The sequence below is a fragment of the Uranotaenia lowii genome, chromosome 2, assembly GCF_029784155.1.
Source record: "Uranotaenia lowii strain MFRU-FL chromosome 2, ASM2978415v1, whole genome shotgun sequence".
In the NCBI taxonomy this organism is placed as follows: Eukaryota; Metazoa; Arthropoda; class Insecta; order Diptera; family Culicidae; genus Uranotaenia; species Uranotaenia lowii.
In genome coordinates this window covers 100917610-100931392 of record NC_073692.1, presented here as the reverse complement: position 1 = coordinate 100931392, position 13783 = coordinate 100917610, and the positions used below count along the sequence as shown (strand labels likewise).

The 13783-nt window shown below is 36.7% G+C and overlaps 1 protein-coding gene and 1 non-coding gene across 2 annotated transcripts in view; both read right to left on the bottom strand.

The window, feature by feature from the left end:
* The window catches only part of LOC129746125 (mitogen-activated protein kinase 1-like), a 330696-nt gene that overhangs the window by 130049 nt on the left and 186864 nt on the right, over positions 1-13783 (bottom strand). The gene's annotated exons all lie outside the window — the stretch shown is intronic.
* Positions 2712-2784, bottom strand: Trnav-cac (transfer RNA valine (anticodon CAC)). Its single transcript has one exon. It is a non-coding gene; the product is annotated as a tRNA-Val (tRNA).

Here is a 13783-nt window from a genome sequence, read left to right as displayed (position 1 = left end):
AAAATAAAAAGTTTAACTATAAATTTCAGTAAATTTATTTGAAAATCCAAACAAAATATTAAGATGATAAAAATAAGTTATTAATAATTAAGAAAACAATTTTTTTTTTAAAAAACCTCGTATTTAGATAGGAAAACAAATTTATAGAATTAAGTTGCTAACTCAAAGGAATAGTATTGAGGTGCATATTTTTTTAAGATTGATTTGGTAGATTTTGGCGTCCTGAACTTCAATCTTTCGTCATATTTTATCTATCAACTCTAATTTTGTGGATATGGAGTTTATAAGTTTAAAAATGAATCAGTTTTGAAAAAAAACTTATTTCGAATTTGTTAATTATATTTCGTTCAATTAAGAAATAAATCTCGATGATGATGACAAATAATAAAAAAAATGGAGCTCTCCAGTTTTTCAAATTTTGGAAAAATATCATTACGAGAAGATACTCCTGATCTTTCTGAGAAAAGTTAAAAAAGGTTTTATATCATTAAACAAATTTGTTGAAGTCTTCAAAACAATTTGATTTTTTTCTTTAAAGATATATTAAAATCCAATTTGGTCTAAAACTTTTTTAAACATTCTTTAAAATTCTCATATGATACAGAATGGGAAAATCAAATAAAAAGAAAACTTCTATCACTTTTTTTTGTAAATAACTTGCGGTCTTGGGAAAAAGTGATCAATGATTCAAAACCTTTATTTTAAAATTTTTGTTATGTTTTAAAGTTTTGTTTTTGTCAAAAAACGTCAGAAATTTCTGAAATAATTTTAAATTATTTTTAAAAGTTATTAAAAAAAACAAAAGCTTATGGAAATCAATCATTGCATATTTGGATTCAGGGCATTCAGAGCAATCAAAAGAAACTCTTAAATTATTTGCACCTCGGAAAAAGGTGGCTTTTTGTAATTTATCAAAACCCCTTGGAATGTGGAATTGAGCCTTTAGATCATGGGTGGCCAACATTTTCAACAGGCGGGCCAAATTTCAGAAATGAGATTGGCTGGCGGGCCACAAAAACAAATTGTTCAGGAGTAATAAAAAAAATACAGCAGATTTCTGAAAACGCTTAGGAAAATACATTTGCCTCGATCACATCGAGTATAGATTCATCTTACTGAGTCATTTTTATATAAATTTCGCTCCTGTGAAAAATAAAAGGAGTATTATTTAAAATCTCTTCGGCTCATTCATCCCTTAAAATGTCAAATTGCGTGACTACAATGGACTTAAAGTCAATTTTATGGTCTCCAAATAAAAAAAAATGTCCCTTTCCAGCATTGCCAGCATCTCGAATTGACAAGTGTATTAGGGAAGGCTTCTTTAAACAGGATGAATACGAATTTGATTGTTTTATAATCGTTGCATCTTCTTTAAGTACAAATTTTGCTAAAAAAAAGTCGTTCTTCTAATAGAGTTGTCAGTACCAAACCGGATCTAGTTTAGTTTTACTACCAAACTGCAAAATCTGTCTAGTTTCTCATTATTGATGTACAAAAATACAAAGCACGTTGCCAATTAAAATGTATTTGGACTTGGTTTAATTTTCAAAAATATACCCCTTTCTGGAAAGTTGAGCAAAAAATTAAAAATTGGAAAAATTTACAGAGCAAACTTTTGATATGTTACATAATTTGCAAAAGTTGTTAAAATTTTATAAATGAACGGAGATTTTTGTGTTAATGCTGTACAATTTTGTTATTTTAAAAATTGTAATTGTAATCGTTTTTTGTTCAGAGACGGGAAATTCTAAAATCCATACAGGTATAAGTGTAAAAATTAAGGATTTTTAGTAAATAATGCTAAATTATTCTTCATGTTAAAATTATATTTGTTTATTATATTTTTATTTTTATTATATTTTTTCTGATTTTTAAATTATGTTCGAATACTTTTACGTTCGATAGAAAATGGCAAATGTTCGAAAAATGCCAAACACCCCAACAAAAGCGTGTTTTTTCGAAATTAGGTTTTATACACTTTTATTCCTATACCTTATATCATTTCTTAAAAAAAATCAGATCCTTATTTTGAATTTAGCTAGTGTTGATTCAGATATATTTATCCAAATTATATATGAAGAATATTAAAAAAAGGTTCGGTTCTTAGAACAAGGGTTTTCCAAAATGAGCTTCGCGGGCCACATGGGGCCCGCGGTCCATGGTTTGGCCACTCATGCTTTAGATAGAAGAAAAGGAAACCAAAAATTGAGATTGAAGAATATTTGATATCGGCATAAAATTTGTGATGACATGAACGATGCTCAATAATCAAAGTGATTAGTGATAGAATAATGGATAAAAGGTTGCTTATTTTAATAATAAACACCTGTCACATGACTACTAACTTGTTGATAAAAACTTCTTAATTAAAACCCATTCTTAGGACGAAGTAGTGTTTTGTGTGTCAAGAGTTGACTTTCAATACAGAAGTTTTATTGAATTTTAAATCGAAATTTTCTGACACGTTCCGTTTGTTAACATATAATTTGTACTACAGTAAATTTATTACTTGATCTGAAATCTCCATGGAGGGCTTCGCACGACTTTGGCAAGGACGTATCTGGTACCATGGTTGCTTCCCTAAAGTTTCGATATTGAGTCGATATTCAATTCTTACAAAACTATTTATCAGCTTTTTGTGAGTACAAAGCAAATAATGATTTACATGAAACTCTATCAGATATAAAGAAAACTTTGATAAAAAAATGCCCTGTTTCCGCCCGGGCTCGAACCGGGGACCTTCTGCGTGTGAAGCAGACGTGATAACCGCTACACTACGGAAACTTGTTAAGGTTAGCTAGCACTCTGTATAAGTTAATAATCATCAATAGCTTTGATTCATCATATCATCCCACCTTGTGTTACGCTTACGCTTGGTTGGATTCATAAATTTTTCCAACAATAAATTTATCTTCTTGAACTTCACTTTTTGGTATGTGAAAATTAGTTCATGATCTAGGATTCACTGAGTTGACTTTTAGTATGCAAACTTTTGATGCTCGATTTTTGAGTTTTGATTCCAATTGTTTACCTTTGTTTTCGGCTCTGAATGTTACGTGTGGATATGAATGTCCAAAATGCAATCTAATAGACAATTTCGAAGACTGTTTCAAACGAAATGTATAGTATTTGGCCATCTTTCAATGCTGTAGTGTCAAAACCCTTGGAATAAACATCCGAAGTAAAGATTTCGTTCAGTGCAATGAATGGAACTGACACCAGGAAAATAAACCTTTGTGCCACACAATACAACGGGCATCCTCTTTAAGCGCAGGACACGGCCCATTGGTCAGCAACACATCCATGTCCGCCTTTCATCTTTGTTGGTTCGCCATGTTCGGGCATCCCTGGTGGGTGGAATCGAAACCACCCCGAAACCACCCCGAAACCATTTCACATGCCAGGCGCCGCCGATATGGCTTGGGCCCGCATTTTTTTTTTGTGACAACAAAGACCACACAACCGCACTCTGGCTGTTGAACGTTGAACATTCTCTGCGCTGTCGTTCCGTCGTAAGATCCGTTGCCCCGATGCCATTTCCGGGCACATTCAAAAACCGGAAATCTAGGGCAATCAACACCCTCCCAACAAGCAGATGCTCTTCTGCCTGTTCCTCCCGGAAGTTTGCCAGACTAAATCCCCGAACGGCAACTGGTTGTGCCCAAGCGAGAGAAGTCTTCCTGGGAAGAAAGAGAAATCCAACGAAGCAGAAGTGGACAACAAATTGCGGATGCGGAATCTCATATCTTGCAGCAATGTCATTTCCGTTCGAATCAAAATGGTATCGGCGTGGAGGTGCCAGTAAAATAAAAGAAAAATAGTACTAGCCCCGCACTAACTACTACTCCAGCGACTTTAGCGAAGTTGCTTTTCCCGGTTCTCTGGGGACTGATACCCGATGGAAAAAGTGGGAATAAAATTTTACTTTCCCATCGGCAACGAGAACTGTCTTATCGGTGCTTTTGAAATTGACGACTGCAGTTGATGGCAAAATGTAATTTTTATTTTCTTGGTACAAACGGAGATAAAACTAAAAAATATTGACTAGAAAAAAAATCGTAGAAATTTGTATTATAATGCCAAGGTTGGATGGCATTTTATATAGAACTTTAATTTAACTACACCCACAAATCAGATTCCACTCCAATAATGACCTTTCTTTGGTGAAATTATCGGCATAAGATTCTATGTCGGACAAGCACTAACAAGCTTTCTCGTTGCTGACATTGTTCTCCCACCGCAAACAAAAGCTCAAATATTAGCAGAGAAAAAAGATCGAAATTCAGTCTCCAAGCAAAAAATTAGATTGAGAAACTTTCTACATAAAAAAACGAACACAAACACACACAGGATCTCAATAAAACTTGATGTTTTCTTGAAGAGATTCCTTTTTACTTAACTCTAAGCGTACAACTTTCGAGGATATGATAGCTAGTATCTTCCAAATGCTAAAACCACCAACCCATAGAAAATGTAATATGTTTGCCGTGACCGTGATTCGATCTCATGACCGTTGACTTAGAAGACTTGAAGGCTATCCTCTACGCCATGGGCTGCGGCCTATCGGATATTTCTGGAAATTTTAACAAATTTCACAATTCCGACCTTTTCAGACGGTTTGAATTTTTTTCAGATTTATATTTCAGATCCCGAATAAAATTTCACATTTAAACTTCTGAATCAGATCTCAGATTTTGGATTTCAGATCCAGAATTCAGAGTTCAGATTTTAGATTTAAAATTCAGATTTCAGATTTTAAATTCAGATTACGAATTAAGATTTCAAATTCAATTTTCGAATCCAAAACTCAGATTTAGATTACAGATTTAGATTTCAGATTTCGGATTCATCTAACAAATTCGAATCTCAGATTCTAATTTCGGAATCTGACTCACATTACAGTTTTCGAATTCAGATTTAGATTTAGATCTATATTTAAGATCTGAAAAATGAAGATTTAATATGAAATTGAAATCTAAATCTGAAATCAGAATCTGAAATCTAAAGCTGAAGTTTGAATCTGAAGTCTGAAATAGGAAATCTGATATCTGAACTCTGAAATCTGAAATCAGAAATCAGAAATCTTAATCTGATATCATAATCTGAACTCTGCTATCTGAATCTGAAATTTTTAATTTTAAATCTGAAATATGAATCTGAAATCTGAATCTGAAATCTGAAATCTGAATCTGAAATCTGAATCTGAAATCTGAATCTGAAATCTGAATCTGAAATCTGAATCTGAAATCTGAATCTGAAATCTGAATCTGAAATCTGAATCTGAAATCTGAATCTGAAATCTGAATCTGAAATCTGAATCTGAAATCTGAATCTGAAATCTGAATCTGAAATCTGAATCTGAAATCTGAATCTGAAATCTGAATCTGAAATCTGAATCTGAAATCTGAATCTGAAATCTGAATCTGAAATCTGAATCTGAAATCTGAATCTGAAATCTGAAATCTGAATCTGAAATCTTAATCTGAAATCTGAATCTGAAATCTGAATCTGAAATCTGAATCTGAAATCTGAATCTGAAATCTGAATCTGAAATCTGAATCTGAAATCTGAATCTGAAATCTGAATCTGAAATCTGAATCTGAAATCTGAATCTGAAATCTGAATCTGAAATCTGAATCTGAAATCTGAATCTGAAATCTGAATCTGAAATCTGAATCTGAAATCTGAATCTGAAATCTGAATCTGAAATCTGAATCTGAAATCTGAATCTGAAATCTGAATCTGAAATCTGAATCTGAAATCTGAATCTGAAATCTGAATCTGAAATCTGAATCTGAAATCTGAATCTGAAATCTGAATCTGAAATCTGAATCTGAAATCTGAATCTGAAATCTGAATCTGAAATCTGAATCTGAAATCTGAATCTGAAATCTGAATCTGAAATCTGAATCTGAAATCTGAATCTGAAATCTGAATCTGAAATCTGAATCTGAAATCTGAATCTGAAATCTGAATCTGAAATCTGAATCTGAAATCTGAATCTGAAATCTGAATCTGAAATCTGAATCTGAAATCTGAATCTGAAATCTGAATCTGAAATCTGAAATCTGAAATCTGAATCTGAAATCTGAATCTGAAATCTGAATCTGAAATCTGAATCTGAAATCTGAATCTGAAATCTGAATCTGAAATCTGAATCTGAAATCTGAATCTGAAATCTGAATCTGAAATCTGAATCTGAAATCTGAATCTGAAATCTGAATCTGAAATCTGAATCTGAAATCTGAATCTGAATCTGAAATCTGAATCTGAAATCTGAATCTGAAATCTGAATCTGAAATCTGAATCTGAAATCTGAATCTGAAATCTGAAATCGGAATCTGAAATCTGAAATCTGAATCTGAAATCTTTCATATTCAGGATTGCGATTCAGATTCTGGATTCATAATTCAGAATTCAGATTACAGGTTTCAGATTTTGACTTCAGATTTAAGGAACTGATCCAGATTTCTTATTGAGATGCAAAGTTTATATGCAGATTACGCATTTTGATATCAAATTAAAATTTCGAATTTCGACAAGTTCGAATGACAGATTCAGATATCGAATTTAAATTTTAGATTGCGATATCAAATTCAGATTAATGTTTTCAGATTTTTATTAGAATTTCATATTGATGATTTAGGTCTTCAGATTTAGATAAATATTTTAAAATTCAGATTAAAATTATTTTTTATTTCGGATTATGAATTTTATTTTCATTTTTCAATTTTAGTTTCTAAAAGTTCCAAATCTTTTTCAGAGAAAGAAAAATTGAAATTTTAGCCAGAACTTAGTTGCGTTAATTATTTAAATAAATAAAGTGTCATTCAAGATTTAGGATAATTTTTGCTTTTTTTCAATAACAATTTTTTTTTAAATGATGTCAATACTAAGCACACTCAAAATTTTGAACAAATAGTACAATGTTCTACAATTCTAGAACTCAACTGAGTAATTCGAAAGGAAATATTAACAAGCATAAAAAGCTCCCATTTTTTTACTGCCCGAAATTTGTCTCAATTCTCGTTTCCGTTCGACTTTCGTTTCCCATTGTCACGGTGCTGCACGAAAATCCGGCCTTCTGGCGGTGACTAATTCCGGAGTATAACTTATCTCTCGGAGGCCCTCGGGATAAGAACCTAGAGGAAAAAAAAGGAAACGCTCTACAAACTGGGTCAGCAATGGCTAATGGAAATACTTTCTTGCGGTTGAAGCCTGATTCCTAAGGATATACCAACCTAGTGGCAGTAAACCCCAAGATGAAGTCCACCGTTTCCGGAAGAAAGTTGCTTCTCATCGCGCATCGGCAAACTCCGGCCTGGTGGAACAATCCTAAATCTAGCCTTATATATCACTTTCGGTATACACAAAAGCTCACATTTTAACGGTAAGGTTTATGCAGTCGTGGAACACTTTCTAGCAGCGGCACCAGAATTTATGTTTGCCCTGGAGGGAAAAACTTGCCGGTGCACCTGGGCTTTTTCTCGAATCGAAACAACCAGCCTCAGTCAAGGTCCTGGGAACGAACGAGGAGGAATACACCGTCGCCAAATGGTGGGAGTCAATTTGAATATCCGGCAGCTGAAGATGGCAGCCCGCTCTGTTGCTCTGGTGTTTTGCCACCAGATACCGGAATCGGGGCCAACCCGAAAAAGCGCGGCACTTGTTGGGTATCACCCAGGTGAGGAATGAATTATCTCCTATAAGTTAGTCCTCTGGGTGAGATGGTGGGATAAGGCGGTCGCTGTCCTACTTCCTATATAGCAGCAAGGATTCTGGAATAGTTTCCTGGTTAGATTTCTGCCAGCAAGGAGCAACCGTGAAAGTTTGTCTTTAAAACACATTGGAAAATGTACGAACTGATGGTAATTGAGACTTTGAACTTCGCCTGGGAGAAATTCCTGGGCTTCAGATGGTTGTTAAGATGGCTGCTATGAATGATTACTACCCTTGAAAATTTGACTCTTTCGCAGATTCCCAAATTAGGTGCTAACCGAAAGTATATTCCTGATCCAATTTTCTGTCCAAGTTGTTTCTTTAATTAAATTAAAAACAATAAATTTAATTACGGCAAGTTTTCTGATATTACTTGGGAGTGCATAATTAAAATAAGATGCAAATCGCACGACTCAGATTGCAAATCAAAAGCATCATGCTACAAATCACAAATCAAGTGTTAAAAGTTAGGAATCAAAAGTCATGAGTCATAAGTTATATCAGGTATCAGAGGTCATCCGTGAGAGGTCATAAGTCACAAGTCACTAGTAACAAGTCTCAAGTCACAAATCACAAATCACAAGTCACAAATCAGAAATCACAAGCCACAAGTCACAAGTGACAAATCAAAAGTCACAAATCACAAGTTACAAGTCACAAGTCACAAGTCACAATTTACAAGTCACAAATCACAAGTTAGAAATCACAAGTATCAAAGCCACAAGTCACAAGTTACAACTCACAAGTCACAAGTCACAACTCACAAGTCACTAGTCACTAGTCACTAGTCACTAGTCACTCGTCACTCGTCACTAGTCACTCGTCACTAGTCACCCGTCACAAGTCACAGGTCACAAGTCACAAGTCACAAGTTACAAGTCACAAGTCACAAGTTACAACTCACAAGTCCTAAGTCCTAAGTCACAAGTCACAAGTCACAAGTCACAAGTCACAAGTCACAAGTCACAAGTCACAAGTCACAAGTCACAAGTCACAAGTCACAAGTCACAAATCACAAGTCGCAAGTGACAGGTGACAAGTGAAAAGTGACAAGTCAAAAGTCACAAGTGACAAGTCACAAGTCACAAGTTACAAGTCTGAAATCACAAGTCACAAGTCAGAAGTCACAAGTCACAAGTAACAAGTCACAAGTCGCAAGTCACAAGTCACAAGTCACAAATCACAAGTCGCAAGTGACAGGTGACAAGTGAAAAGTGACAAGTCAAAAGTTACAAATGACAAGTGACAAGTCACAAGTCACAAGTCACAAGTCACAAGTCACAAATCACAAGTCATAAGTCGCAAATCACAAGTTACAAGTCACAAGTCACATGTCACAAGTTACAACTCACAAGTCCTAAGTCACAAGTCACAAGTCACAAGTCACAAGTCACAAATCACAAGTCGCAAGTGACAGGTGACAAGTGAAAAGTGACAAGTCAAAAGTCACAAGTGACAAGTCACAAGTCACAAGTCACAAGTTACAAGTCTGAAATCACAAGTCACAAGTCAGAAGTCACAAGTCACAAGTAACAAGTCACAAGTCGCAAGTCACAAGTCACAAGTCACAAATCACAAGTCGCAAGTGACAGGTGACAAGTGAAAAGTGACAAGTCAAAAGTTACAAATGACAAGTGACAGGTCACAAGTCACAAGTCTCAAGTCACAAGTCACAAATCACAAGTCACAAGTTACAAGTCACAAGTCACAAGTCCTAAGTCACAAATCACAAGTCACAAGTCACAAGTCGCAAATAACAAGTCACAAGTTATAAGTCACAAGTCACAAGTCACAAGTCACAAGTCACAAATCACAAGTCGCAAGTCACAAGTCACAAGTCGCAAATCACAAGTCACAAGTCACAAGACTCAAATCACAAGTCACAAGTCTGAAATCACAAGGCACAAGTCAGAATACACAAATCAGAAGTCACAAGTCACAAGTAACAAGTCACAAGTCGCAAGTCACAAGTCACAAGTCACAAGTCACAAGTCACAAGCCACAAATCACAAGTCGCAAGTGACAGGTGACAAGTGAAAAGTGACAAGTCACAAGTCACAAGTCACAAGTTACAAGTTACAAGTCACAAGTCACAAGTCACAAGTCACAAGTCACAAGTCACAAGTCAGAAGTTACAAGTCACAAGTCAGAAGTTACAAGTCACAAGTCACAAATCACAACTCGCAAGTCACAAGTCACAAGTTACAAGTCAGAAATCACAAGTCACAAGTTTGAAATCACAAGTCACAAGTCACAAGTCATAAGTAACAAGTCACAAGTCGCAAGTCACAAGTCACAGGTAACAAGTCACAAGTCACAAGTTACAAAGTACAAGTCGCAAGTGACAGGTGACAAGTGAAAAGTGACAAGTCAAAAGTTACAAATGACAAGTGACAAGTCACAAGTCACAAGTCACAAGTCACAAATCACAAGTCATAAGTCGCAAATCACAAGTTACAAGTCACAAGTCACATGTCACAAGTTACAACTCACAAGTCCTAAGTCACAAGTCACAAGTCACAAGTCACAAGTCACAAATCACAAGTCGCAAGTGACAGGTGACAAGTGAAAAGTGACAAGTGAAAAGTGACAAGTCAAAAGTCACAAGTGACAAGTCACAAGTCACAAGTCACAAGTTACAAGTCTGAAATCACAAGTCACAAGTCAGAAGTCACAAGTCACAAGTAACAAGTCACAAGTCGCAAGTCACAAGTCACAAGTCACAAATCACAAGTCGCAAGTGACAGGTGACAAGTGAAAAGTGACAAGTCAAAAGTTACAAATGACAAGTGACAGGTCACAAGTCACAAGTCTCAAGTCACAAGTCACAAGTCACAAGTCACAAGTTACAAGTCACAAGTCACAAGTCCTAAGTCACAAATCACAAGTCACAAGTCACAAGTCGCAAATAACAAGTCACAAGTTATAAGTCACAAGTCACAAGTCACAAGTCACAAGTCACAAATCACAAGTCGCAAGTCACAAGTCACAAGTCGCAAATCACAAGTCACAAGTCACAAGACTCAAATCACAAGTCACAAGTCTGAAATCACAAGGCACAAGTCAGAATACACAAATCAGAAGTCACAAGTCACAAGTAACAAGTCACAAGTCACAAGTCGCAAGTCACAAGTCACAAGTCACAAGTCACAAGTCACAAATCACAAGTCGCAAGTGACAGGTGACAAGTGAAAAGTGACAAGTCACAAGTCACAAGTCACAAGTTACAAGTTACAAGTCACAAGTCACAAGTCACAAGTCACAAGTCAGAAGTTACAAGTCACAAGTCACAAATCACAACTCGCAAGTCACAAGTCACAAGTTACAAGTCAGAAATCACAAGTCACAAGTTTGAAATCACAAGTCACAAGTCACAAGTCATAAGTAACAAGTCACAAGTCGCAAGTCACAAGTCACAGGTAACAAGTCACAAGTCACAAGTTACAAAGTACAAGTCGCAAGTGACAGGTGACAAGTGAAAAGTGACAAGTCAAAAGTCACAAGTCACAAGTCACATATCACAAGTCACAAATCACAAGTCGTAAGTCACAAGTCACAAGTCGCAAGTGACAAGTCACAAATCACAAGTCACAAATCGCAAGTCGCAAGAGACAAGTCACAAGTCAAAAGTCACAAATCACAAGTCTAAGGTCAAAAGTCACAACTCACAAGTCTCAAGTCCCAAGTACGAAATCCCAAGTTCCAAGTCCTACGTCTCAAGTCCTTAATCCGAAATCCCAGGAAGATATTCCCAAATCCCACGTCCCAAGTCTCAAGTGCCAAGTGGACTACGATTTCTACACAACCAATGCTGCAAGTTGTGGGGACAGGACTTGATCTTCTTCGCTGTGAAGTCGTACACGCTAGGGTTTGTAGAAAGTGTAGTAGATTGGCTCTCGACGCAGGGCAAGTCATTCGTGTAAGTTACGGATGACTTCTCATCAGGAATCATCCGTGTCTCTAAGTAAAGTCCTACGCGTGTGTTGTGATAGACGCGAGTCCAGGATACGCTGCTTTCGAACGATACAAGACGGGTAAAAGTGGCAACCCGCGTACCATTGTGAAGAGAGGTCGGAATTCGAGTCGTTAGAGGAGAGGAGAGGAGAGGAGAGGCCTCGACCATGAGGAGAGGTTGATGTATTTAATCCCGAGTCATCACGAGGAGAGGTCTGATCACAAGTCGTTAGAAGACAGGTTAGGCTTCGAGTCGTTAAGAGGGGGGTATGCGTGTTACCCCGGCGTCGTTCAATGAAAGGTCTGATCTTGAGTCCTCAGAGGAAAGGTCAGATCTTGAGTCGTCGGAGGAGAGATCAGTCCTTAAGTTGTGTAGAGAAGAAATATCCACGCTTCCAACCTAGAGTCATTTCGAGGAGAGGTCAGAGTTCAAGTCATCAGAGTAGAGATCAGGCCTTGAGTCGTTTAGTCGTAGCAGCTGGTGTTAATGATAGGCTGTCTCAGAAGACCGCCATCAGCGAGAAGATCGCAGCCCTGAAGACGAACACGACTTGGGACGCGTTTAGCATACCCCAGATCAAAGGACGATGACCAGAATTGGGATACCGTGAAATTTGCGGAAAATGGAGACCGTATTAGAGTTTCTGAACGCATTCAATATCGTTTTTCATATCGAATATTTTTAGTTCGATTGTCGAAAAATCTATTCGGTGGTATGAAGCTTGTTGGTCGTGTTTGAAATCAGCGATTCAACAACGCTGAAGAGTGAATGACATGCTCATTTCTCGGAAAGGGTATTTTACAGGTTATCTGGATCAAGACTTAACATGTACGGATATACAAATGAAGTTGCTACGTGAGGTAATGTGATTCTGGGGAAGGTCTATGATCATCTAGCAAAACTTCCGTAAGTGCTTCATCCAGATTTTTAGTCAAGGTATGTCGAGAATGCTATGCAGCGATTCGGCAAACCTTTTACCTCCAGAATTTTTTGGACGAAACTGAAAAATACTTATAAATCGGTTTTACCGAAAAAAATCAATAGTTATTTATTCGATTATTATCTAAAAAAGAATGAATTTTTTCCCCTCAAAATTTGGAAGTCCAACTTTTTTCATGTGTGCTTAAATTAAGATAAAATTTTGATACAGTTTACTAATATTTCCAGCCTTTACTTTCCTGTTGCTTGACAGTTCTACGAAACAACATTCGCGTGTTTCGCAGCATTTTCCTACCGAAAAATCTTCCATGTTGCGTCGCGCGAAAGTGAAATTAATTGTGCACATCAATGTTGCTCGTTAGAACAACTTTGCTAACAGGAACAAAAACGACGCAAATGGCGATTTTACCGCTCATTAATCCTGGACCGTGTTGTTGGGAGCGAAAAAAAAAGAGCAGTCACGGCATTTCTCACTCTTCATCGGCCTTTATGTTCAAGGATAAAAACCTTGAGCTCTAGTATCGCCGCCCAAAAAGAAGGAGGAAAACGGGGTGGCGCCACTGTCTAGGGCCCAATTCATAAGCTCAGATTCAGATGAGTTAAAGGCAGCAGCATCAAAGGCAACAGAGAGATTTAATCATTCAATTTCCGGTTCCGAGTCGGGGGATGATTAATTGTTTCAGGCGGCGCCTGAGGGGGCTGGGATTTTTGCAGTTTACTTTCATGTTACAGTACCGAGATATGCGTACACGCTGATGAGATAGCTCATGTTTGGTCAAATTACTGGGTGCAAGACTACTGATTACTACTGAGAAAAATCTAGGATTGTCTTTGAAAACAGTAGTGATGTACCAACTACCTAATTGATCCTTTTGTGAAAATCACTTTTGAGTGTTTTTGACTAATTCTTTAATCTACTACCTACACATGTTATAAGAGTTTTAATTATTCAACGGAGATTTTCATACAATTTTCCAAGGAAAATAGTCGACCAGAAAATTGCGACAACAGGCAGCCATAATCACCGATCATTTGTCGATGGGCGTCATTCATTCTTTCCTTCTCATTCTATTTTTCCTATCGCGCCATTCCACTTGAGCGAACGTCTTAATGCCGAGAACCGAGGGACAATCGTGTCCGGTTCAGTTGAGGAAAACAAGAAGACCATAT